Source organism: Rhinopithecus roxellana, chromosome 5, assembly GCF_007565055.1.
Source record: "Rhinopithecus roxellana isolate Shanxi Qingling chromosome 5, ASM756505v1, whole genome shotgun sequence".
Classification (NCBI taxonomy): domain Eukaryota; kingdom Metazoa; phylum Chordata; class Mammalia; order Primates; family Cercopithecidae; genus Rhinopithecus; species Rhinopithecus roxellana.
Window position 1 is genome coordinate 128075216 of NC_044553.1, and position 25226 is coordinate 128100441.

Consider the following 25226-nt stretch of genomic DNA (forward strand, 5'->3'; position numbering starts at 1 on the left):
TGTTCATGGATTGGAAGAATCAATATTGTTAAAATGTCCACACTACCAAAGCAATCTGCAGACTTAATGCAATCTCAATTGAAATACCAATGATGTTCTTCACAGAAATAGAAAAAAAATCCTAAAATTTATATGGAATCATAAGAGACCCAGAATAACCAAAGCTATCCTAAGCAAAAAGAACAAAATTGGAGAAATCACACTACCTGACTTCAAATTATACTATGGAGGTAGAATAACCAAAACAGCATAGTACTGGCATAAAAACAGACAAATAGAATAGAATATAGAACCCAGAAATAAACCCATACATCTACAGTGAACTCATTTTTGACAACGGTGCCAAGAACATACACTGGAGAAAAGACAGTCTCCTCAGCAAAAGGTGCTATGAAAACTAACACTCACATGCAGAAGAATGAAACCAGACCCCTATTTCTCACCATATGCAAAAATTAAATCAAAATAGATTAAAGACTTAAAGGCTCAAACTATGAAACCACCACAGGAAAACATTGGGGAAACTCTCCAGGATACTGATCTGGGAAAATATTTCTTGAGTAATGCCCCACAAGCCAGACAACTAAAGCAAAAATGGAGAAATGAGATCACATCGAATTAAAAGGCTTCTGCACAGCAAAGGATACAATCAACAAGGTGATAAAACAATTTATAGAATGGGAGAAAAGATTTGCAAACTACTGTTCTGACAAGATATTAATGAGCAGAATATATAAGGAGCTCAAACAACTCTATAGAAAAAAATTAATTTAAAAATGGCAAAATACTTGAACAGACATTTTTCAAAAGAAGGCATACAAATGGCAAACAGGCATATGAAGAGCTGCTCAACATCACTGATCATCAGAAAAATGCAAATCAAAACAACAATGAGATATCATCTCACCCCAGTTAAAATGGCTTATATTCAAAAGACAGGCAATAACAAAAGCTGGCAAGGATGTGGAGAAAAGGGAACCCTCATACACTGTTTTTGGGAATGTAAATTAGCATAACCACTGTGGAGAACAGTTTGGAGGTTCTTCAAAAAACTAAAAATAGAACTACCATATGATCCAGCAATTCCACCACTGGGTATATATGCAAAGGAAATCAGTATATAGAAGAGATATCTGCACTCTCCTGTTCACTGCAGCACTGTTTACAATATCCAAGATTTGGAAGTAACCTGTGTTCATCAACAGATAAATGTATAAAGAAAATGTGGTACTAATACACAATGGGGTACAATTCAGCTGCAAAAATGAATGGGATTGTTATTTGCAACAACATTGATGGAACTGGAGGTCATTACGTTCAGTGAAATAAGCCATGCACAGAGGACAAATATTGTATGAATTTAGGATTGCTACCTTGCACTGGGTACTGAACCTTTACAACCCCAGTTTCTTTATCTAAACAATGTTGTGAGGATATTAAGATTATGTATATCGAGTAGCTACTTTGGTGCACGTAAGTAAATTATTTGTGGGATCTAAAAATCAAAACAACTGTACTCATGGAGATAGACAGTAAAAAAATGATTACCAGACTGTGAGAATTGTAGTAGGAGTTGGCAGGGAAGTGGGGATGGAATGGGTACAAAAAGTAGATAGAAAGAATGAATAAGACCCAGTTATTTGATAGCACAACAGGGTACATAAAGAGGCCGGGCGTGGTGGTTCACACCTGTAATCCCAGCACTTTGGGAGGCTGAGGGGGACAGATCACAAGGTCAGGAGGTGGAGACCGTCCTGACCAACATAGTGAAACCCCATCTCTACCAAAAATACAGAAATTAGCTGGGCGTGGTGGTGCATGCCTGTAATCCCAGCTGCTCAGGAGGTTGAGGCAGGAGAATCGCTTGAACCACGGAGTCAGAGGTTGCAGTGAGCCAAAATTGCACCACTGCACTTCAGCCTGGTGACAGAGTGAGACTCCATCTCAAAAAACAAACAAACAAACACCTTAAAGAGTATAACTGGATTGTTTGTAACACGAAGGATAAGTGCTTGAGGGGATGGATACCTCACTTTCCGTGATGCGATTATTATGCTTTGCATACCTGTATTAAAACTTCTCATGACTGGTGGGTGGTAGCTCACGCCTGTAGTCCCAACACTTTGGAAGGCTGAGGCAGGAAGATCACTTGAGGCCAGTAGTTCAAGACCATCCTGGACAACATGGCAATGCCCCATCTCTCCAAACAATACAGAAATTAGCTGGGCATAGTGGCACAGTCCTGTAGTACCAGCTACTCGGGAAGCTGAGAGGGGAGGATCCCTTGATACCAGGAGGCTGAGGCTGCAGTGAGCCATGATCATGCCACTGCACTTCAGCCTGGATGACAGAACGAGACCCTGTCAAAAAAAAAAAAAAAAAAAAAAAAAAATCTCCTGTACTCCATAAATGTATACACTTACTATTTACCCACAAAAATTTTTAAAAAGCTGAGTGTGGTGACTCACCCCTGTAATCCCAGCACTTTGGGAAGTCGAGGCAGGGGGATTGCTTGAACACGAGACCAACCTCAGCAACATGGGGAGACCCACCATCTCTACAAAAAATAAAAAATTAACCAGGCACGGTGGTGCATGTCTGTGGTCCCAGCTACTCAGGAGGCAGAAGCAGAAGAATTGCTTGAGCCCAAGAGGTTAAAGTTGCAGTGAACTGTGATTGCACCATTGCCCTCCAATTTGGGCAACAGAGCAAGACCCTGTCTCAACAAAAAAAAATTATTAAAAAAACAAAATAAACAAGAAAAACATGAGAAATATATGTACCCATCTTTTTAATTTCCTGTTGGGGTTTTAAAGGAAATCTACATGTTGTTATGCTGCCTTTTATATTTCTTCTCTGTTTTTTAACGTATATTTGTATGGCAGTTGTGGTCATGTTAAATGGTTTATGACTCTGGCCTTAGAATCAACGTGCCTCTGTTTGAATCCAGGATTGCTACCTTGCACTGGGTACTGAACCTTTACAACCCCAGTTTCTTTATCTAAACAGTGTTGTGAGGATAATAAGATTATGTATATCGAGTAGCTACTTTGGTGCACATAAGTAAAAAATTAATGTATTTTAGAATTGTTAAGATTACATACACATATGTCTCACGGTGAAACCCCAAAGTCTGTGAGCTTCTGTAAAATGAAGAAGAAATAAAGGGTTAACACTGAGTTTCATGTTGTGAAAGACTGTGCTGTATTTGTCAAGATTACCCATTTCAATATGATATAGCACGAGAAGTAAAATTTCAAAATTCTTCTTCTTTACTAACTTTAATCACTTGAATGAGGAAGGTCATTTGAAGTGAAACAATGTAGGTAAAGAATCCTCAGGAAGTTGAGAATCCAGAGTCACTGTGTACAGACATGGAGGATTTTTTTCCTGAGACGTCTTCTAAGTTATCTCTTGGCCTCTCCTAACAAATTTCCCCATATGTTACTGAATTTATGTCTACTAGGCTATAAATTCTAACAAATGTAAAGGATTATACAAATAGAAAGGCCTACTTAGAATGATAAGTGTGCTGAAACTTTGTGAAAATTCAAATTATCAAATATTTTGAGAAAAAGTAAAATAGAATTGGGAATTTCAATGGTTTTAACATCTTAACGTTAAAAATGAAACATTTTCAACTGAATGCATTGTTCACCACTAAGCCCCCAAAGAAGCAAACATTTAGCAGATGTGTTACTGGCAATCTGGAGTATCCAAAACAGTGGAGGTTTGTCAGGACCAAATGAACGCCCACCACACCGTCTTCCCAAGCTGACTCTTGCTATATGTGGCAAATATAGAAGAAACTCTTCCCATTCCACATCCTGACTCAAACCCAAAACACTGCAACTTTCAGAAGAGGAGTACATGCCATCTCTCCTCATTCTCCACATATCTAGACCAGCTTCAGCTTTTACAAGTGAAAACGGTGTGGTTTTTGTAGAATGCTATCATTAAGCAATTAAGACAAGTACTTCCAGAGCCACCAAGCTACACTTTTCTAGCTCTGAGATGATAATATGATTTTCAAAATGTTCTTGGATTCATAATGTATGTTATTTCGCTACCCAAGCATTTATTTTGTTAACCTTTTGGCTAGCTATGGATTCATTCAATTTATTTGTCTTTTTACTGTCAAAGTAGCTGCTCATCTTAGACTAATCAATCAGAAATGCTGTCTACTATGTAAAATTATTTTGATAGACTGTCAATTACTGACTGTATTTTATACTGACAGTGCTTACTGATTTTCTCCAGACTGATTGATTCTCCTAATATTCTTTTCGATAAAATAATATGTTGTAATTTTTTCATGGATTTATTAAACATTTAATAGATCTAAAATTCAACTTTTAAATTTTATAAATGAGAACATTCGCACATGCTTATTATGTACCTATTTTTAAAATACTTTTTTGAAATAGCTTTAGATTTACAGAAAGCTGCAAAGATAGTGCAGTGAGTTCCTGTATACCTTTGCTCAGCTCTCCCAAATGTTCTCATACATGACCATGGTAAATCTACCAAAACTAACAGAGTACATCACGAATTACTAGACTCCATACTTTATTCACACCTTGCCAGCGTTGCATAATGTTCTTCTGTCCCAGGGTCCAACTAGGGACTCAATCTGCCTTTAGTTGTCTTGTCTCCTTGTCTCCTCCCATCTGAAGAGGCTCCTTAGTCTTCCCTGGTCTCTCATGACTGATGACAATTTGGGTTTATTTATGTTTTCTCATGGATGGACTGAGGTTGCCCCTTTTGGTTTCTTCAAGAATATGACAATCATGTTGTGCTTTTCTCAGTGCATGTCTGATTATGTCTTGCTCACTCGGCTAGGATGGTGTCTGCTAGGTTTCTTCACTATAAAGCTACTATTTTTCTCTTTGTAATTAATAAATATTTTGGGAGCGATACTTTGAACCTATGCAAATATCTAGTTTTTCCTTTTTTTCCCATGGATTTTGGCGTCTGCTAGTGGATCTTGCTTACCATTTCACTGTTGTGTTTGCTTAATGATAATTTTGTGCCTTCCTCACTCTTTCTACATTTGTTAACTGGAATTCTTCCATAAGGAAGCGCTGTCTCTTCTTACTTATCCAATCATTTGTGTATATCAGTATTAATTCAAGCTTATTTCTTATTTTATCTTATGACCTGCTAGTGGATCTTGCTTACCATTTCACTGTTGTGTTTGCTTAATGATGATTTTGTGTCTTCCTCACTCTTTCTACATCTGTTAACTGGAATTCTTCTATAAGGAAGCGCTGTCTCTTCTTACTTATCCAATCATTTGTGTATATCAGTATTAACTCAAGCTTATTTCTTATTTTATCTTATGACCTGCTAGTGGATCTTGCTTACCATTTCACTGTTGTGTTTGCTTAATGATGATTTTGTGTCTTCCTCACTCTTTCTACATTTGTTAACTGGAATTCTTCCATAAGGAAGCGCTGTCTCTTCTTACTTATCCAATCATTTGTGTATATCAGTATTAACTCAAGCTTATTTCTTATTTTATCTTATGACCTGCTAGTGGATCTTGCTTACCATTTCACTGTTGTGTTTGCTTAATGATAATTTTGTGTCTTCCTCACTCCTCCTACATTTGTTAACTGGAACTCTTCCATAAGGAAGCGCTGTCTCTTCTTACTTATCCAGCCATTTGTGTATATCAGTATTAACTCAAGCTTATTTCTTATTTTATCTCATGACCTGCTGTGGTTATTCATTTTCTTGATCAGATTGTTTCAACTTTGGCCATTGGGAACGTTTGCAAGTTGGCCCCTCTGTCCTTTCAACATGCCACCATCATTTTTCAGGCACTTCCTTCCTTTCTGGAACCACAAGGTCCTCCAAAGCTCATCTTATATTTTTGCTGTCCCAGTCCTGGAATCAACCACTTCTCTAGGGAGCCCAGGTTTCTTCTATTGGAGAATGGTATGAAAAACTTAAATACAGGTGCTAGCATTGAGCACTTATTAAGTGCTAGGCTCTGTTCTGGAAGTGTGATGACTAATTGTGAGCAAACAGACCAATATCCAGTCACTTCTGGAGCTTGCATTCTAGTGTGGGAGCATTAACAGTATTATAATAAATAAGCAATGTATCTACCTTGAAAGAAGGTGCAAAGTGCTAAGAGTAAAATTCAGCAGGAAGAAAGGAAAAAGAAGTGCTGCAGACAATGGGAAGATTGATGGAGATCAAAATGCAAAATTAAATAGATTAGGATGAGCCTCATTGAAAAGGCAACACTTGAGCAAAGACTTGAGGGGGTAAAGAACTTGTCTTCATTAATTTGGGCCGCTATAACAAAACACCACAGGCTGGGAGGCTTAAATAACAGACATTTGTTTCTTACAGTTCTGGAGGCTGGAAAGTCCAAGATCAATATGATGACTTATTTGGTTCTTGGTGAGGGCCCTGTCCTTGGCTTGCAGATGGTCACCAGGTCACTGTGTGCCCACATGGGGTTTCTTCAAGTGGAGAGAGATCTGTCTTCTTCTTCTAATAAGGGCACCAATCTCATCATGAGTCCCATCATGGGTTAGGGTTTCAACATATGAATTTGGGGGGACAAAAACATTCAGTTTGTTACAGAAGTTGACTGCCAAACCTCTGGATAAAGTACATTCAAGGAAGAGAAAGTCTGTGGGGAAAGCCTTTAGGCTTAAGAGAGCCTGTGTGCTCCAGGAACATGACATAGATCAACGTGACTAGAGGAAAAGGTGCAGGAGATGAGGCCCAAGAGGCAGGATGAGAGACAGGACCACATAAGGCCAAATAACTTAGGGCCCTACAGGTCATTGTAAACCCAGAGATTGTGAGCAGATCTGATGTAGGTTTTTAGGTATCACATTGTTTGCTGCATTGAGAATGGACTGTATGATGGCAAGGGTAAATGTTAGTTGACCAGTTAGGGGACTGCAGTAACCCCAGCAAAAGATGAGGGCAGTTCAAGTTAAGGTGGCAGCAAAGGAGGTAATCACAGAGACCTGGATATTTTAGATATTTTGATTTAGAGCCAGCAGCACCTCACTTCTTGCTGGATGAGATGTGAGGCAAGTGAAACATTGAATTGAGATTTTTGTTTGAGCAGCTGGAAATACAGAGTTGTCATCAACTGAAATGCAAAAGGCTTTATGTAGAGCAGGTTCTGGAAAAGGATCAGAGCCTTTGCTTTTATATTTCCTAACAGTATTCACCTGATCATGATGCTCTTGTGATCACATGTATCTAAGGCTCATAACAGCACCTGGCGTCTAGTAAGAGCCAAACAGATTGTTATAGTTGTTATATTCTTTGTGACAATGCCCATCATCATCATCAACATCATCATCTCTGATGTGTCCCAGAGTCTATAGGAGGAGAAGAGAGGTTGATAGAGCTGGAAGTTTTTGCAAACCAGTGACTGGCTAGTTTAATCCCTTAATTTTGCCAAAGAGACAATTTTGAACTGAAGTAGTGAAAGAATCTTTCAGGATTCTCCAATGTCCCTGTTTCTTTAGAGGATACTTTGAGAGAAAAATAGATGTTTATGGGTTAAAGCAACTGAGATGGTGAAACAGTTTGTTAGAGCGCTTTGTTAGAGCAGTGTAAGCTTCCCCCTTTTGACTGACAACCACAGTAAGCTGTCATAGAAGTTGGTACTCTGATTTCTAGTTACACCTTCCACTATTCCATGATGATATATGATTGTGCATTAAAAATATCCCTTAATAAATTATAGTGAAAATGAATATAATGGTGTATATAAAGGAAGGCACTAGCTTGGAAGAAAAGGCGATTGTCTTCATAATTGGGTAAAGAATTTGTCTGTTGCAACCACCAATATGTTAACCATACACTGGGTATCCTTCTAGGAGTCAGGATTTGGTGTGGCATGGAAGAGGGAGAAAAGGCCGGGCGTGGTGGTTCACGCCTGTAATCCCAGCACTTTGGGGGTCGAGGCGAGTGGATCACCTGAGGCCAGGAGTTCGAGAACAGCCTTGCCAACACGGTGAAACCCTGTCTCTACTAAAAATACAAAATTAGCCAGACTTGGTGGCACGCACTTGTAATCTCAGCTACTCTGAAGGCTGAGGCAGGAGAATCACTTAGAACCCAGGAGGCAGAAGTTACAGTGAGCCGAGATTGCACCACTGCACTCCAGCCTGGGCGACAGAGCAAAGACTCTGTCTCAAAAAAAAAAAAAAAAAAAAGAGGAAGAGAAAAGGTCTTAGTGCCCTTGACTGGGTTCCAGGTGGACTGCTTCTGGGAAAGACAACCTCATCTTTTCTTTTGGAGGGCTGTGCAGTTGCAGAGTGATGTGACCTCACTCAGGTGCATCATCTAAGAAACACTGTAAGGCATTAGAAGTCTTTCTATTTTAGTTTTCACCTTCTTTCATGTAATGCATCTCAGTACTTTAAAAGAATCAGTTTTTCAAAGTTTATTATCAAAAAAGTGCTCTCCAACACCTTCCCAAATCCTCTTCAACAGAGCCTTTGACATTTGGAAGTGTTTGTTTTGGTTTCTATTTTTATATTTCCAGATAGATACTCATATTTGCCACTTCTTCATCTTTTCAGTGTTTGACATTATGAGAAGAGATTTTATCTCTTGTTCCTGTTGCTTTCAATAACACACACACACACACACACACACACACACACACACACACAGAGAGAGAGACATAATTTCCTCATCTTCAATACTCTCAGTATAATTATAACATATTTTAGTTTAAATCGGTATTTACTGTTTACATTATTACTACTATGAAATGTTATTCAGAACTGAATCTACTAGCACAGTGTAATTACTTTTCCTTTTTGCTTTGATTATTTTTGTCTTTTTAAAATTTGCTTAGTTTTCTATGAACTGATCAGCATTCCCACCCCAAACTCTCCCCTAGATGTTTACATCTCAGTAAAATACATCAATTCTGTCGTTTTGATTTTTTTCCCATTTCTGCTTCTCCTGTACAATTCAATAGTCTTAAAGAAAGCTCTGCAAGGGACTTCAGACCTTCTCCAGGGCTCTCTGGGCCTCCCCAGCTGCCAGCCTGGAACGCCCCTCTTCCGTGTCCTGAGGACGCCCTTTGGCTCTTTCTTGACATGGACCCCTTATACTCAGGATGCCTGGGCCGCATCACTGAGTTACTCTTATCTCCGTGCAGCTCCTCGTCAGGCAGCTTCCTGAGAAAAGGTAGAAGAGAGGCACGTGTATGCAACCCTCACATTTAACAGAACTTTTTTCTAGGCTTAAGGCTGGAAATAATTTCTCATCAGAACTTTAAAAGTTTTGTTTCATTGCTTCCAGCTTTCAATTTTGCTACTGAGAAATACAAAGACACTTCGAATCTCATTCTTTCGTATCTGACCGTTTTTCTTCCTTTAAACCTTCAGATATACTTGTTCTCAGAATTATGATATTTCACAATGTTAGGCTTGAATTTATTTAAAAAATGTATTGTGTTAGTTACTCTATCCACTTTTTAAATTTGAGATTTATGTCCTTCAATTTTGGAAAACTTCCTTGAAGATTTTAAAGATCGTTTTTTACTCTCTTAATGTGTTTGCTCTTTCTGAAAGCCTTTTTTGAGTTTTGAGTATTGGATCTCCTGAGCTGATTCTCTATTTTTCTATCTTTTCTTTTTATTACTCATGTATTTGACTATTTGTTCTATGTTTGGGAACTTTTCTAATCTTACCTTCCAATGTATTTACTGAATTTTGCACGCATCTTATCTTAGTTTTTGTGTATCAGAACTTCTTGCCATGCTTTTTGTTTTTTTTTGAGATGGAGTCTCATTGTGTTGCCCAGGCTGGAGTGCAGTGGCACGATCTCGGCTCACTACAACCTCCACCTCCTGGGTTCAAGCGATTCTCCTACCTCAGCCTCCCAGGTAGTTGGGGTTACAGGCACCCACCACGCCTGGCTAATTTTTGTGTTTTTAGTAGAGACGAGGTTTTGCCATGTTGACCAGGCTGGTCTCAAACTCCTGACCTCAAGTGATCCGCCCAACTCAGCCTCCCAAAGTGCTGGGATTACAAGCATGAGCCACCATGCCCGGCCTTCCTTTATTTTGTTTAGAGTGGTTTTAAGTTCACGGCAAAATTGAAGGCAAGGTACAGAGAGTTTACATGTACCCCCTCTGCCCTCCACCAGCCTCCCTCACTATCGACATCCCCCAGCAAAGGGGTACGTTTATTACAATTGATGAACCTACGTTGACACGTCACAATCCATACAAGTCCATCATTTACATTGTTATCCATCAAAGTCTGTGGTTTACACGAGGGTTCACTCTTGTACATTCTGTGGGTTTGGACAAATTATGTGGACGAGTATCCATCATTACAGCATCGTGCAGAATATGGCACTGCCCTTAAAATCCTCTGTGCTCCACCTATTCACCACTTGTTCCCCACCAATCCCTGTCAAACACTGACCTTTTTACAGTCTCCATCGTTTTGCATTTCCCACAATCTTATATAGTTGTCGTGATACAGTACGTGGCCTTCGCAAATTGGCTACTGTTACTTAGGAATATGCTTTTAAGTTCCCTCCTTGTTTTTTAGAGCTTGATAGCTTAGCTTTTAGTGCTGGATAATATTCCATTGTCTGAATGTTCTACACTTTTTTTAGTATTCAACTACTGAAGAACATATTGGTTGGCAATTATAAATAAAACTGCTATAGACATATGTACGGATTGTTTTTGTGGACATGTTTTAAGCTTCTTCGAGTAGATATGAAGGAGTACGATTGCTGGATTACATGGTAAGAGCATGTTTCCTTTTGTAAGACAATAGCAAACTGTCTTCCAAGGTGACTGTATCATTGTGCATTCACACTGGTCATTGCTTTTTTTAATTAATAATTTTTTAAACAACATCCTGTTCTTATTTCCTGGATGCAGTATTTTCCCTTTCATTTTCTTTATAGGAATACTGTAATAGTATAGTATGGAGATGCTATAATGAGAGCTTTATAGTTATTACGGTTTTATTTCCCTGCATACTTTCTCCTTTCTTCAAGTAGCCTTTTCCACATTGGTAGCCTTTGCTCGTTAACTTTGAGAGAAGAGGCTTCCCTAAGATCATCCAGTCGTTCTTTCTGGATGTTCCGATTTCAGGATGGGCCCCGGGCTAACGAGCGGGAGATCTGCAGGTGGAATGCTCAGGAGTGAGCTTCACAAATTGCAAATGGGGTGGCCAATGCCATCGGGGAGCCTTGGTCTTATTGTAGGTTTTTCTTCTCAGTCTTTAGGATTTCTGCAGAATTCCCTTCCCATCTCCTTCTTGGAGCTGTGAGAGTACCTTGTAGATTTCTGAGTATCAAGTGGGGGAAGAGGACTAGGGGGTTCACATTCAGTAAATAAATTTTCACTTAATATCCCTGTGTTTAGAACTATACCCATCTTCCCGCCACACCTCAGCTTTTCCAAGTGCCCTGTGCCAAATGACCTTTACGTTACTCTCCAGAGAGGATCAAACTGGAGGAGTTCTGCTGGGATCATGCAGCTCTCTCTCTCTCTCTCTCTCTCTCTCTCTCTCTCTCTCTGTGTGTGTGTGTGTGTGTGAGATTATGGTGGAGGAGGGATATCTGATAATGTAACAGTTTCTCAAATAACCTTTAACTAATCCTATTCATAATCTGCTTTCATTTCCAAAGCCATCTGGGTGCTTCTAATTCCTGAGATTTCTGGAAATTCTGAGCTGACACAAGGTTTTCTTCTTGGCTGTCATCACTGCAGGCTCAGGATTCAGTTTTCTTAGTTCTACAAATAAGTATCCATTTTTTCTTTTGCAATTATATTAATGTTGTCTCTTGTCCTATACCCTTTGTCCTGGTACCCACCTGTACCACTTAAAATACCCTTTTTTCTCTTGTTTTGGTGAAATTTTTCTGAATAACGAAGTTAAGTGATGTGTCTAGTCAGCAACAGTTTGCAACTTAAATGTGACTTAACAGTTTGTTGTAATTATATAGCCTTTTCCATCTTGGTAGATTTGTTAAGGAAGGTCTTAAAAGGTTTTGCACAGAGGCCTTAGAATTGAGTAATGCAGCCGGTCTTCATTGAGAATGTTTTTTATTTCCAGTTTCCTGCATTTACTATATGCTATTATAGCATTTTCAATATATTTATAGACACTGCAGCAAAAACAAAAATTAACTACATTCTTCTGCTGCAGAATCCCATCCAGGATACCACATTACATTAGTGACCATATCTCCTTAGGCTTCTGTAGACTGTGACTCCCTTTCCTTATTTTCAATGACCGAAAATTTTGAGGCGTACTGGGTAACATTTTGCAGAATGTCCTTCAGTTTGGATTTGTCTGATGATTTTCTTATAACAGGATGACAGTATGGGTTTTTTGGAGGAAGACCAAAGAGGTGAAGTGCCATTTTCATCATATACCAAGACTGCATACTAGTAACATGCCATGTTAACCTTGATCAGGTGACTGAGATTGGCCAGATTTCTCCACTGCGAAGCTGCTTTCCTTCCTCCCATATTCTCTTCTTTGGAAGCAAGTCACTATGCACTGCCCATGCTAAGGAGTTGGGGAGTTCTGTTCCAGCACCTTCATGGGGAAATACCTGCATAAATTATACAAAGTTCTCTCTCTGTAAGATTTGTTTTTCTCCCCTATTTATTTATTCAATAGTTTATTTATCTCAGTATGGGTCCACACATTTTTAACTTGTACTTTGGATTATAATCCAATACTGCATTACTTATTTGTCCAAATTGTTCACCCTTCGGCCACTGGGAGGCTTTCAGTCTACTCTTGTGTCCCTTTGACATGCCCCAATCCTTTTGTGTTTTGGGTACTTCTCTATTTTCTGGCACTACAAAGTCCTCCAGCCTTATCTTGTATATTCCCTGTTGCAATCCTAGAATGAGCCCTTATTCCTTTTTGTGGAAAGTAATACAAAAAACTGAGATCTGCATACTGGTGCGCTCATAGGTACTGGGATGTCCTTGCTTCTAGACCCTCTCAAAGAACATAGGTAGGTGACATGTGTGTGCACGCTAACTAACCCATGTACGCATGCACTCATTTCTATATGTAACCATCTGGATCAATATTAAGCTAAACATGAGTTCATGCTAATGTCTCAGTCTAACCCAGTACCACACGCCTCATTCTAGTCTTTCTGTCTTGCATGCCTGTAACCTTTCACCCCAGCAGTGAGAAACCTGATGCCCACCATTCACCATGCAGTTACTTATTCGTTCAACCCCAGTACACATGTACTTATGGCAGTTTCAGTATTGTAAATCCGTACCAACTAGCACAATCTACTCTACGGTTCCTTTTGTTTTCAGTCTTATGGACTGGTCCTTTCCAAAGTTACTTACATTAGTATCACTTTTCCTCACCCTCTTTAGTGAGGTTATGATATGTATTTGTGGTACTGCTGGATTATTTTATCAGTTTGTAGTCCATGCAGGTCCCCCACTTATCCAAAAACTTAAAAAAAAAAAAGGCAAACATTAAGCTTCACTCTTTGTTCTGTAAAGTTCTAAGGGTTTTGATGAATGCATAATGTTGTTTATCTACCACTGCATTACAGTACCAGGTAGTCTCGTCTCTCTATAAAACCTCCCGTGCTTCACATAATCAAACCCCTTCTTTCCCTAAATGCCCAGGAACCACCCATCTCTTTTCTGTTTCTGTCGTTTGCCATTTCTAGAATGTCATATGAATGAATCATATCGTATGTGGCCTTTTCAGACTGGCTTCTTTTATTTAGCAACACACATTTAATACTCATCCATGTTACTGCATAGATTAATAGCTTATTCCTCTTTATCAGGGAATAATATTCTATTAGTTTGTTTATCTTTCACCTATTGAAATGGTATCTTGGTTGCTTCCAATTTTTGGTGATTATAGATAAATCTGCTATGAATATTCATGTATGGGATTTTTGTGTCAACATAAGTTTTTAAATCAGTTGGGTAAATACCTGTCATTGTTAGATCACATGGTAAGACTATGTTTAGCTTTGGAAGAAACTGCCAAACTGTCTTCCAAAGTAGCTATATAATTTTGCATTCCCACCAATAATGAATTCTATTATTGTTCTATTGCTCTATATCCTTGCTAACAACTGCTCAGATTTTTTTCTCTTTTATTTCAGGCATTCTAATGGGTGTGTAGTGGTATTTTGTTACTGTTTTAACTTGCATTTCTACTGTGATAAATGAAGTTGAGCATCTTTTCATATGCTTGCTTGTCACCTGTATATCTTCTTTGGTAAGGGATCTGTTCAGATCTTTTTTCCACTTTTTTGTCTTTACGTTTTTATTTTGAAATAATTTCAAACTTACAGAAAAGTTGCAAGATTAGTATAGATAACTATTACATACCTTAATTCATTTTCTTAATACTTATATACTTAAATATTACCATATTTACCATAATTCCTTCATATTTTTTTTCTCTGTCTCTTCCCAAACACACACATATATGTGTATCAGTAAAGATATCTACATCTAGGTAGATATCTATCTTTTCTATCTAAAATTATTTGAGAGTAAATTGCAGATATGCCCAAATATCCCTTATTATTTTAATGCAGAGTTCCTAAAAATAAGTATACACTGTCATATGAAAACTCAATTATATGCATGACAATCAATAAATTAGATTATGTGGCAGTATCAAGTCAGTAATAGAATTGCCACAATCTCTTCGTAGATCTCATAAGTCTCGACTACTCCTTTAGCCTTCATTAGCTTGTCTCTTCCCTTGTGTTTTACGACCTTGGAATTTTTGAAGAATATAGGTCAGATAATTTGTCAAATGCTCCTTAGTTTGAGTTCGTTTGATATTTTCTTATTATTTAATTGACAGCACTTACATTTGGCAGAAATGCCCCAGATGCAATGCTGTATTCGTCTCCAATGATCTTATCAGGAGGTATGGATGTTGGTTTACTCACTTACTGTTGATAAATTTGATCACTTGATTAAGATGGTGCCTGTATTTCTCCATCTTTTTTTTGCTTTTTCTGTTGTTTTTCCTTCCTTCCTGATGGTTCACATTTTCTTCCTTTATTATTTTGTTTATGTTTCAAGATTTCCCTTAGACATGCTTTTACAGATCTGCTGGTGACAAATTCTCTTAGGTTTTTTTGGTCTGGAAATGTCTTTTCCTGTATTCCTGAAAGATAATTTTGGCAAATATAAAATTTGGAGATGACATGTCTTTTCTTTAAGCACTGAAAAATATTGTGCCACTTTTTCCTAGCTTCCCTGCTTCCAATAAGAAGACCACTGTCACTCAGTCTCTTTTCCCCCAATAGATAAGGTATCATTTCTCTCACACTGCTTCCAATATATGCGCATTGTCTTCCATTTGCAGAAGCTTGTGTCCTCATATGAATTTCTTTGGTTTTCTCTTGTTTGAGAATCACTCATCTTTTTGAATCTGTTAGCTTGTGTCAAATCTGGAAAATTTTCAGGCATTTTTAGTGTGAGGTAGGGTCAAAATTCATTCTTTTGCATACGGCTATCTCTTGTTCCAGCACAATTTTTTGAACAGATAATCCTATCTCCCTTGGATGGTCTTGGCACCCTTATCAGTTGACCATAACTGTGTGGGCTTATGTCTGGACTCTCACTTCTCTTCCACTGATTTTCATGTCTATCTTCGTACCAGCGCAACACTGTCTTAATTGCCATTGCTTTTGTAGCACATGTTTAAAATGGAAAGTGTGAGTCTTCCTACTTCATCTTTCTTTTCCAACATAGTTTTGGATATTCTGGGTCCCTTGTAATTCCACATGAATTTTGGAATCATCATGTCATTTATATACAGCACTCAGCTGGAATTCTAGTAGGAATTATATTCAATGTATGGATCAATTTAAGGAGTATTGTCATAGTAATATATGTTATGTAATTCATGAATATGAGATATTTTTCCAATCAATTAGATCTTCTTCAACATTTTTTTGCAGATATAAGAGTACACATTTTTCACTTATTTTGTTTAATTTATTCTTAAATATTCTTTTAAACGCCATTGTAAATGGAATTGCTTTCTTAATTTCATTTTTAGATTGTTCATTAAGGGAGTATAGAAATACAACTGACATTTGCATATTAATCTTATATTTTTCAACCTTTCTGAACTTGTTTTTTAGTTCTACAATTTTTTAGTAGATGTCTCAGGATTTTCTATGTACAAGATTATGTCATTTGCAAATAAATAGTTTTACTTCTTCCTTTCTAATCTGCATGTTCTTTCTTTCTTTTTTTTCTTTCTTTCTTCTTTTAGTTTTATTATTTTTTTTTCTTGCTGAACTGCTGTGGCTAGAGCCTCTAGTACAATATTGAATAGTGGTGGTGAGAACATACATGCTTGTCTCTTTCCTAATGTTAGAGGAAAATATCCAATCTTTCATCATTGAGCATGATGTTAACTTGGAGATTTTCACAGACTTTCTTTATCAGGTTGAGGCAGTCCCATTCGATTCCTAGTTTGTGCAGTATTTTTAAATCATGAAAGGCTGTCAGATTTTGTAAAATGATTTTTCTGTGTCAATCGAGGTTCTTTTTTTGTTTTTTATTCTTTTTGTATAATGTGTTACATTAATTGATCTGTGGGTGTTAAATCAATCTTGAATTCCTAAGATAAATCCAATTTGGTCATGGTATATAACTCTTTTTATATATTGCTCTATTCACTTTTTGCTACTTTGTTGTTGAGAATTTTGTGTCCTTATTCAGAAGAAATGTTGGTCTGTAGTTTTCATCTTTCTCAGAATGTGGTCTCATTTGGCTACAGAACATTTGCACATGTAATTAGTTAAGATGATGTCATACTTGATTAGAATGGGTCCTAGTCCAGTGCCTGGTGTCCTCACAGGAGAAAACAGACACAGACAGACAGATACACAGAGATCATTCCATGTGATGACAGAGGCACAGACTAGAGTGATAATTCCTCAAGCCAAAGAACTCCAAAGAACTACAAGCACCGGGAACTAGAAAAAGGCAGAACGGAATCTTTCCAGCGATGCCAGAGACAGCGTGGTCCTGCTGACAGCTTCTTATTTTCTCAATGGAAGCATGGTAGAAAGGACAAAGGAGACATGGGGTTTGGTGGCATCTCTAGGTCGTCTGCCACTGCACTGCCTGTCTAGTCACACATTCTCTGCAGTTTCTCAAGAGCACACTCTCCCCACCCCGTCCACTGCTCCTCTGGCTAATTTCTACTTACCTGAGTCACTGCCTTAAAGATGCTTTCCCTTGCTTCGAGTTTAATTAGGTTCTGCTAATTGATCCCTTTTCCAATAAGCTTTATTACTTTTTTCTTCAAATCTTCTGCAATCCTTCCTAACTATATCCTTTACTCAATGGTCCCTAAGATCAAGGGCAATTTCTCTATTTATCATTATATAGTGCCTGGCACAGTGCCTGACTCAAAGTAGGTACTAGACAAACATATTTTGAACAATGGTTGAGGAAATGGATTCTAATTTCTCTGCTCATTAGTTGGCCAATTTATTAATTGTGTGATTCTGAGCATACTTCTTTAAGCCTGGGATTCTTCTATCATAAAATGTGAATCATATTTCTAATTATGTATAAAATCACCAGGCAGAGAATAATAAATACCCAACAAATGTTGGTTTATTGGGATGTTAGCTTAATGTAATACTCATGAAGTTGTACTCCAGTAATCACAAAAATCTATGTGTATGAATATATATTTTAAGGTTTTTTTTTTTTTTTTTTTTTTTTTGCTAGGACCTGGATGTAAATAGATTCTCCTTGAGTGTATGAAAATAGAGGAAAGCATCCTTCTCTAGGCATGTTACATGGAAGTTTCCAACAATGTCCACATTTGAGAAGTCTTCCAAGTAGGCAGTGAGCATCACTTACTGGCCTGCATACTAGCCACACTGGCACCTTCAAGGCAAGCTTTTCTAAGCATGTTGTTCACCTTCCTTCACACCAAGCTTCCAAAGATCGTTTGGGGTAGTCATGACACTATATCGCAATTTATGCTTTAAAGTAACCTAAACCAGGAGTATTAACTCTACTGATGCCAGTATATTCCTGCACTCCAAAAGTCACGCGCAGTTGAAGGTTTCCCCTCAGAATCATTGGAATATAGTCATAGGATTAACTGTAACTGGATGCCAAGATTAAGCTTTGGAAAAGTTGAAGTAAAGAAGTTCAGAAGTGGGGAAGAGGGGTAAGAAAGGCTGTCTTAATATGTTTCACGTCAACTTCATTGAAAGGTCTTTATATCTGGCCCACAACTTCATTCAAAAACATGACAACAAACCTGCATCGATAGCTTTTTATGCGCCAGCATGGAGCCTTGTGCTGATAGAGAGTAGAAGGTCGGATGAAGATTGGCTTGAAGTTGTGTTCTAGGTCATTCAACTTCCCACGATGGCTTGTCCCAGGATAATTTCTAGGAAAGGCGAAAAGCAAATGCATTAAACCACACCAAACCCACTACCCCACTTACAAATCCCCCAAAATTTAAATCCCTAGAGGTTGTGTAAACCTGCATTGAGAAAGACCACTTAGTTCCAAAGTATAATCTGAGACAAAATAGCCTATCCAGAGTGTTGGAAACCTCTTGGGGGAAAGTGGAGCCCTGATGTGCTGAGGTCCCACCTTGACTCCTGGTCCTTTCTTCTAGGACCTACCTGCCCTTCAGGGCCAATCTCCAGTTCCATAGCCTCAGTCCAAACATCCCTAGAAATGTGCACTGTGGTCTCTCTCATCCCTGAATTCCTGCAGTATTTGGCAATGTGTATTGCTGTAGATGTAGCATCTGCAACATGTTAGCGTCATTGGACTGTGACCCCACTGGCATCATAAGAGGGCTGAGAGGGGTCCTGCTGTGTGAGATGTTGAAAAATGACTGACTGAATGAATAAATGATAACCAGGGCCAGGACTGTTTCTATATATTTATTTCACATCACCTGGCACAGACTCATACTCGGAATATGTTGCTGATCGTGAAGGTGATCATTGATGCTATCTTGATCCATTCCCTAGAGAGATCATTTTACAAGGATTTGCAAGAAAGAAAGTTTCCTTCTCAAGAAACATAATGGAGTAAACCTATTTTCTTTGAGAAGAAACTGTTCTGCTGTTTTACTGTCAGATTCTTTTTTACTTTCTTTTAGAATGTGATTTATCTAATATAGGGCTAAAAGAAATGAATTCTACCCATAGAATTAAAAACAAAAAAGCTGTTTGGAAGACCAACAAAGAACTTATGAGGACTGAGTATGGACCACTTCCTGCTTGGACTTGATGGACCTGAGGCTTGAGGAGCACTCTAATTCTCTCTGTGTCTGTTTTGCACCTTCATTTAATCAGAACCATGGCATTATCTGGGTCCTCAGCATGCTGCTTCTTTTCCCTTTAGTGACCCAAATGGTTACCATCAATAATGTAAATCAGGAAAGAAAAGGCCAGGTGCAGTGGCTCATGCCTGCAATATCAGCATTTAGGGAGGCAGAGGTGGGAGGACAGTTTGAGCCCAGGAGTTCAAGGTCTGCCTGGGCAACACAGCAAGACCCTGTTCTCCAACAACAACAACACCAAAAAGCCTGGGCGTGGTGGCTCATGCCTGTAATGGCAGCGCTTTGGGAGGCCAAGGTGGGTGGATCACCTGAGGTCGGGAGTTCGAGACCAGCCTGACCAACATGGAGAAACCCCGTCTCTACTAAAAATACAAAATTAGCCAGGCATGGTGGCACATGCCTGTAATCCCAGCTACTCAGGAGGCTGAGGCAGGAGAATCGCTTGGACCCAGGAGGCGTAGGTTGTGGTGAGCCAAGATTGCACCATTGCACTCCAGCCTGGGCAACAGGAGTGAAACTCCATCTTAAAAAAAAAAAAAAAAAAGGAAAAAAAGAGAAAAGAAAAACAAATAAATAAATGAGGGAAGAACTGATTCTCCTGTTGTTTTAGCCTTCAACCTTAGATGAAATTACAAACCAAATATACCAAAGCACACAACTTTCTTTTTTTTTTTTTTTTTTTTTTTGAGACCGAGTCTTGCTCTGTCGCCCAGGCTGGAGTGCAATGGCCGGATCTCAGCTCACTGCAAGCTCCGCCTCCCGGGTTCACGCCATTCTCCTGCCTCAGCCTCCCGAGTGGCTGGGACTATAGGCGCCCGCCACCTCTCCCGGCGAATTTTTTGTATTTTTAGTAGAGACGGGGTTTCACCGTGTTAGCCAGGATGGTCTCCATCTCCTGACCTCGTGATCCGCCCGTCTCGGCCCCCCAAAGTGCTGGGATTACAGGCTTGAGCCACCGCGCCCGGCCACAACTTTCTATATTAAATGCCTCAGTTGGTTTTCAGGAATCTCACTGTGGACTTGAGATATCATAAGTGCAATTTTTCCAGACATTTAAAAATGCAAATTGCATATTATGTCAAAATATTTTTAACATGGCTTTGTTTCTTATTGTTTAGGATTAAATTTAGAGCTACTTCTTCTTCTTCCATCTTGGAGAATTCTGATACTTAAAGAAATCAACTAAAAATTAGTCCTCATAAGTAGATTAAAACAATGAAAGCCAGGCCACTGATTGAATGGTTAAGTCTGTGCTGGGCATGACAATGAATTTAACCCTCTTGCCAGCCTAGGAGAGCACACAGATGCAGGAAGAAGATTGAAAACCTACTTTTCAATTTTCTCTTCTTCCTCACCCCTTCTCTAATTTGCCTGACCTGTTTCCTTTCAAAACCTTGCTGTTATCAGTACCTTGTCCATTTTCACTCTGTTTTTCTTTGTAGACTAATTCCTTGCTGCTTCCTCATGGGAGATAAACTCATGCTCATGTAAGAAGAACATCTGTCTTGGGCTAGGAGGAGCAAAGAAAGATGCCTTTGTGATTATTTCAAGAGCTAGGAAATAAGGCAACTGTATTAAATTGTCAAGGGAGGACAGCAGACCAACAAGGATGAAGAAGCTTGAAAAATCTTCATTGCAGGTAAGCAAATAGTTTCTCCTTTTAGTCAAATAGCATTGAACCCCACCAAGTGTGGGCAGAGGGGTGCAGGTGCTTGATTAAGAAAAACTTTCCAAGGCCCCAAGGAATGAAAAAAATTGATCTGAAATGCTGTTGTCAATGATCTTTTTTTTCCCTCATAAAATCATGAATAAAGACAAATGTACCAATTAGATTAAATTAGCCCAGCAGCAGGGACTTCTATATTTCACTTGCGCTTAGCAGCTGGTTCGCTGTTCAGCATCTATCAAGAATAGTTACCACCAATTCCAAGAGGCATCTCTAATTCACTGTCTGTTTTCACATAGGAACAAGAGGTTAGGTAACATAGCTAATTGGAGTGAAATAAAAACATATGCAAAATACCAAGCAGTGAATGTGATTATGCTTCGGTTCAAATGTAGTTTCTCTTGCTGTAGGATAAAAATAGTGCCTAGTAAAGCTCTCTCACTTGAGCTTAAGAGGGCTCATCCTTTGGCAGGCCTTGGTGTTTGTATTACCTTTTCCATTTTAAAAACATCCTGGTTGGGTTTAGCACATCTTAACAAAAGTGCATAATCTTGAACATTTTCCCTTCTGCCTCAAAAAAACCTAAATGGGAGGAAATTTGGCAGTGTCAGTGCCAGGAAATAGAACTCAGGAGCCTAGGGAGCCACCACAGTTTAGTCTCACTAGAAAACCTACCAGAAACTTCATCATGGCCTGAAATGAGATTTAAGGCCCGAGCTCAGAAAGTCTCCAGATATTGAAGCCCGTTTCAGAATGTCATTTGCAATGCTTCTTTCACCACTCACTGGCAGATGAGGACAATCTCACAACTGCTTCTATGGAAAAGCAAGGGACAGACAGGGTATGTGGGGTGAGGGGAGAGTGGCAGGGAGACTGGTCTAGCAGGCAGCTAACTTAGACTCCTGGGCTAAGACAGGTGCCTTTCTTATCAGAGTGCTCCCTCCCAGAGGGATTAAGACCGATATTTACAAGAACTCGATGCAAAGAAAAGATGGAACATGTCATACATGTCATTTACCAACACTGGCATGCTTGACAAAAGAAAGTATTGGAAATAAGGGACAACTTTATTTCAGAGTAAAATCCATTATGCTACTTTTCAAAGCTTCTTATAGAACGCAGATTTCTAAGTTGACAGATGAGAAGACTTTTTATCTGGACAGGAAGAGGAAAGTGCACCATGACATGAAACAAGTTTCTGGGAAAAAGTTGCCCATTGATCAGAGTCCTCTCTGAGAAGAGATGACTAATGAGGGGCACTAGAAGGTGTCAGCCGTGGGATAAGGCAATGACCTCTCTTCAGCCTGCCCCTGCTTCACCACCAGTCTGTGCCCATGGGCGCCCCTCCGCCAGCCTCGGGCCTCTGAAGACCCAGGTGGTCTTCAGATTGGTCTTTCCTTCTAAACATCTCCAGTTGCCTCGAAGGAAACAGGTTTTTAAAAGCTTAGGCCTGTCCTTTAACCTCCTCTCGCAGGCTTTAAAACCCAGTACTAGAATTCAGTAAAAACCATTCTTTCTCTCTGATTTTGGAATAAAATGATTGAATGTTCTGCATACTGGAAGAAAGGAAACTCCTTCTAACTTTCCCTCAGGAGCCTGTAGATCTTACGGTTTTTCTGTAACATAAAATTCTAACGTGTCCTTGAAAGATGCTTAAAGAAGTTCTATATATGTACAGCCAAATTAGGCAGTATATCATAAACAGATGACCAGAATCTTCTGTAATTCATTTCCCAACATATCTTTACATTAAGAAGATATTTACTGGTTTGTGTGCTATTATGTGTAATTAACTCAGAAACTGTCACACTCTGAGTCTTTTCTGTCCAATGTATGAGAAAAATCTTGCCCTTAACTTTTCCTAAGACCATGCCTAGCACAGTGAAGACGGGTGATGGCTAGGTTTCATCCAGACCCACCTGCAGGGGTCAGGGCTCAGGAGTCACTCCAGGGCCGTTAGTCAGGAAATGATGTAGTACACAGAAGTAGATATACACACAGGTGGTGGAAGAGCTAAAAGCAGGAGGGGACATACTGGCCTCCAGAAAAGGCCCTGAGTACACAGGTCCCACCCACAGGGAAGTTCCTACCCCTGAGGCTATGAATTGTGGCCTCTAAATCTCTCCTACGATGACAAACCATCACAAAGCTATGTCCCCCACTGGCTGCCTCTTTCACTCAGGGAGCAAAAGAAGGGCCCCCAGGAGCAAGCTGCTGCCCAAAGCCTCCTGTTCCCATGACATTGCTTGTGCACAGAACCAACTAACGAAGACGGGAGTCCAGCCTCCACGCATCCTCTCTTCCAAATCTTGAGCAAATTGTCGTGAATTGGTTTAACAGAGTTGCTGCCTCAGCACCCATTTTTAGGCTTGACATAAGTTGTTTGAAACAGTCCTATCTGTCCATTTTGACCTAGCTAAACCTTCCCTGCCCTGTGTGGTTGTCTGCAATATCGTCTGCTGGCTTCTTGTTCCACTGACCCAAAACCCAACACACCCTGCGGCTGCTGACCACCATAACAGCAGAATCGTTTAAGGAGGCTTCCTGCTTTGTGCATCTTTTTTTAAAACTAGCCAACCCAAAACCCCATGGAAAAGCCTAAAGAAATGCCCATGGACCTTAATGAAGGCCTAGTCCGAGCTCCTGCCTCTCTTCGTCTCACTGGTTGAGCTCCCTCCCCCTCCAGACTTCCTGTCACCACCCCCAGCCTCTCTGGGACTGGGAGTAATACATTTCTTCTGCTCCCTGCATTTTGGTTTTACTTCCTCATTGTGTTTTACCTGACTGACTCACATGAACTTAACTTTCCCCTGTCAGTCCCATCCTAGAAAGTGGTTCTATCTTGGTTTACGCCCTCTCAGGAGAGAGACCCCCCCCAAGACCACTTTAAAAAGAAACCGTAACAAAGGAAATCACAACACACGTTAATTTAATTGGCAGGGACTAATCAGCATCCTAGATCCCAGCTGCAAGAGACTCCAGGAAATAAGCGTGTTTAATTATCCAGCTTCTCCAAGTGGAAGGTAGTGATACAAACTGGTTCACAGCATCTAGTTCTTTTTCTGTTGGGGAAAGAAGAAGCTGAAAGGCCTGATGAGTGTGAGAGACTCTCAAGCAAACCTTGCAGCTGAGATGGGCAGGGAGCTGGTCCAAGTGAGTCAAGAACAGCAAAACCAAAGGAAAGTCCTTAGGACCCTTGACCCAGCACTCCTATGAGGACTAGAGCTTGGCCTCAGTGAAGCCCTGGGTCACGAGGGTATAGTGATGACCATCACCGCAATCCTACCAGACTTCAAATTGTCACCCTGATGGGTCCCTGTGCTGGACTGGGGCCCTATCCCACTCAGTGCCTTAGCAAATGTGGGACAGACAGGTTATAGATGACAGATGATAGATAGATGGTAAGTACTGCCTGGGGTTTAGTTGCTGTTCTATAGTCACAAAGACTGATTGAATAAGAAGTAACCCAACTGCCTTGGGTGTTGCTTTCTCAGGACCTCTTGAGATCATGTTACTTGGGCCACAGCCATTCCTATTGGCTTAGAATAAACCTCTGTAACATGTTTTGGCAGAATTTGGACATTTCTGTCATCACTGTTTTAAACAACACAGTAAATGGGAATAAAAACTAAATAAAATGGGCAAAGAGGATCTGTGTTAGAGGCTGGACCAGGCAGGGGTGATCTGGAGGGAAAATTACCATGTGAGAAGAGCAGCAGCCTGCCATTTGGAACCAGAACACCTGGGTCCCTTTCTGTGTGGGTCCAAAATAAGCCATTTAACCTCCCATTCTGTGCCCTGTTCACTCATATGCAAAATGAGAAGACAGGGATTGCTAAGATTATGTCTATGATAGAATGCTAAGAATTTTTTCACGTCTTTAATGTTTTCTTCCCTTTATTTATGTAAATTCTATGTAATGATGAAAACAACTTTGAGAAAAAACATGCAAAGAGACATAGGAAACTTTTGGAGGAGATGGATATGCTTATTACCTTGGCTGTGGTGATGGTATTCGGGTGTCTGCAAATGTCCAAACTCATCAAATTGCATACATTAAATATGCACAGTTTTTTTTTGCATATCAAATTCACCTCTATAAAGCTGTTAAAAGTATTTTTGCCTCTCCATTTAGACAGCACCTAGACAACTGACAAGGCTTCATACCTCATCCTTTGTTGTTATAGGCATTGGAAAAGAAAGAA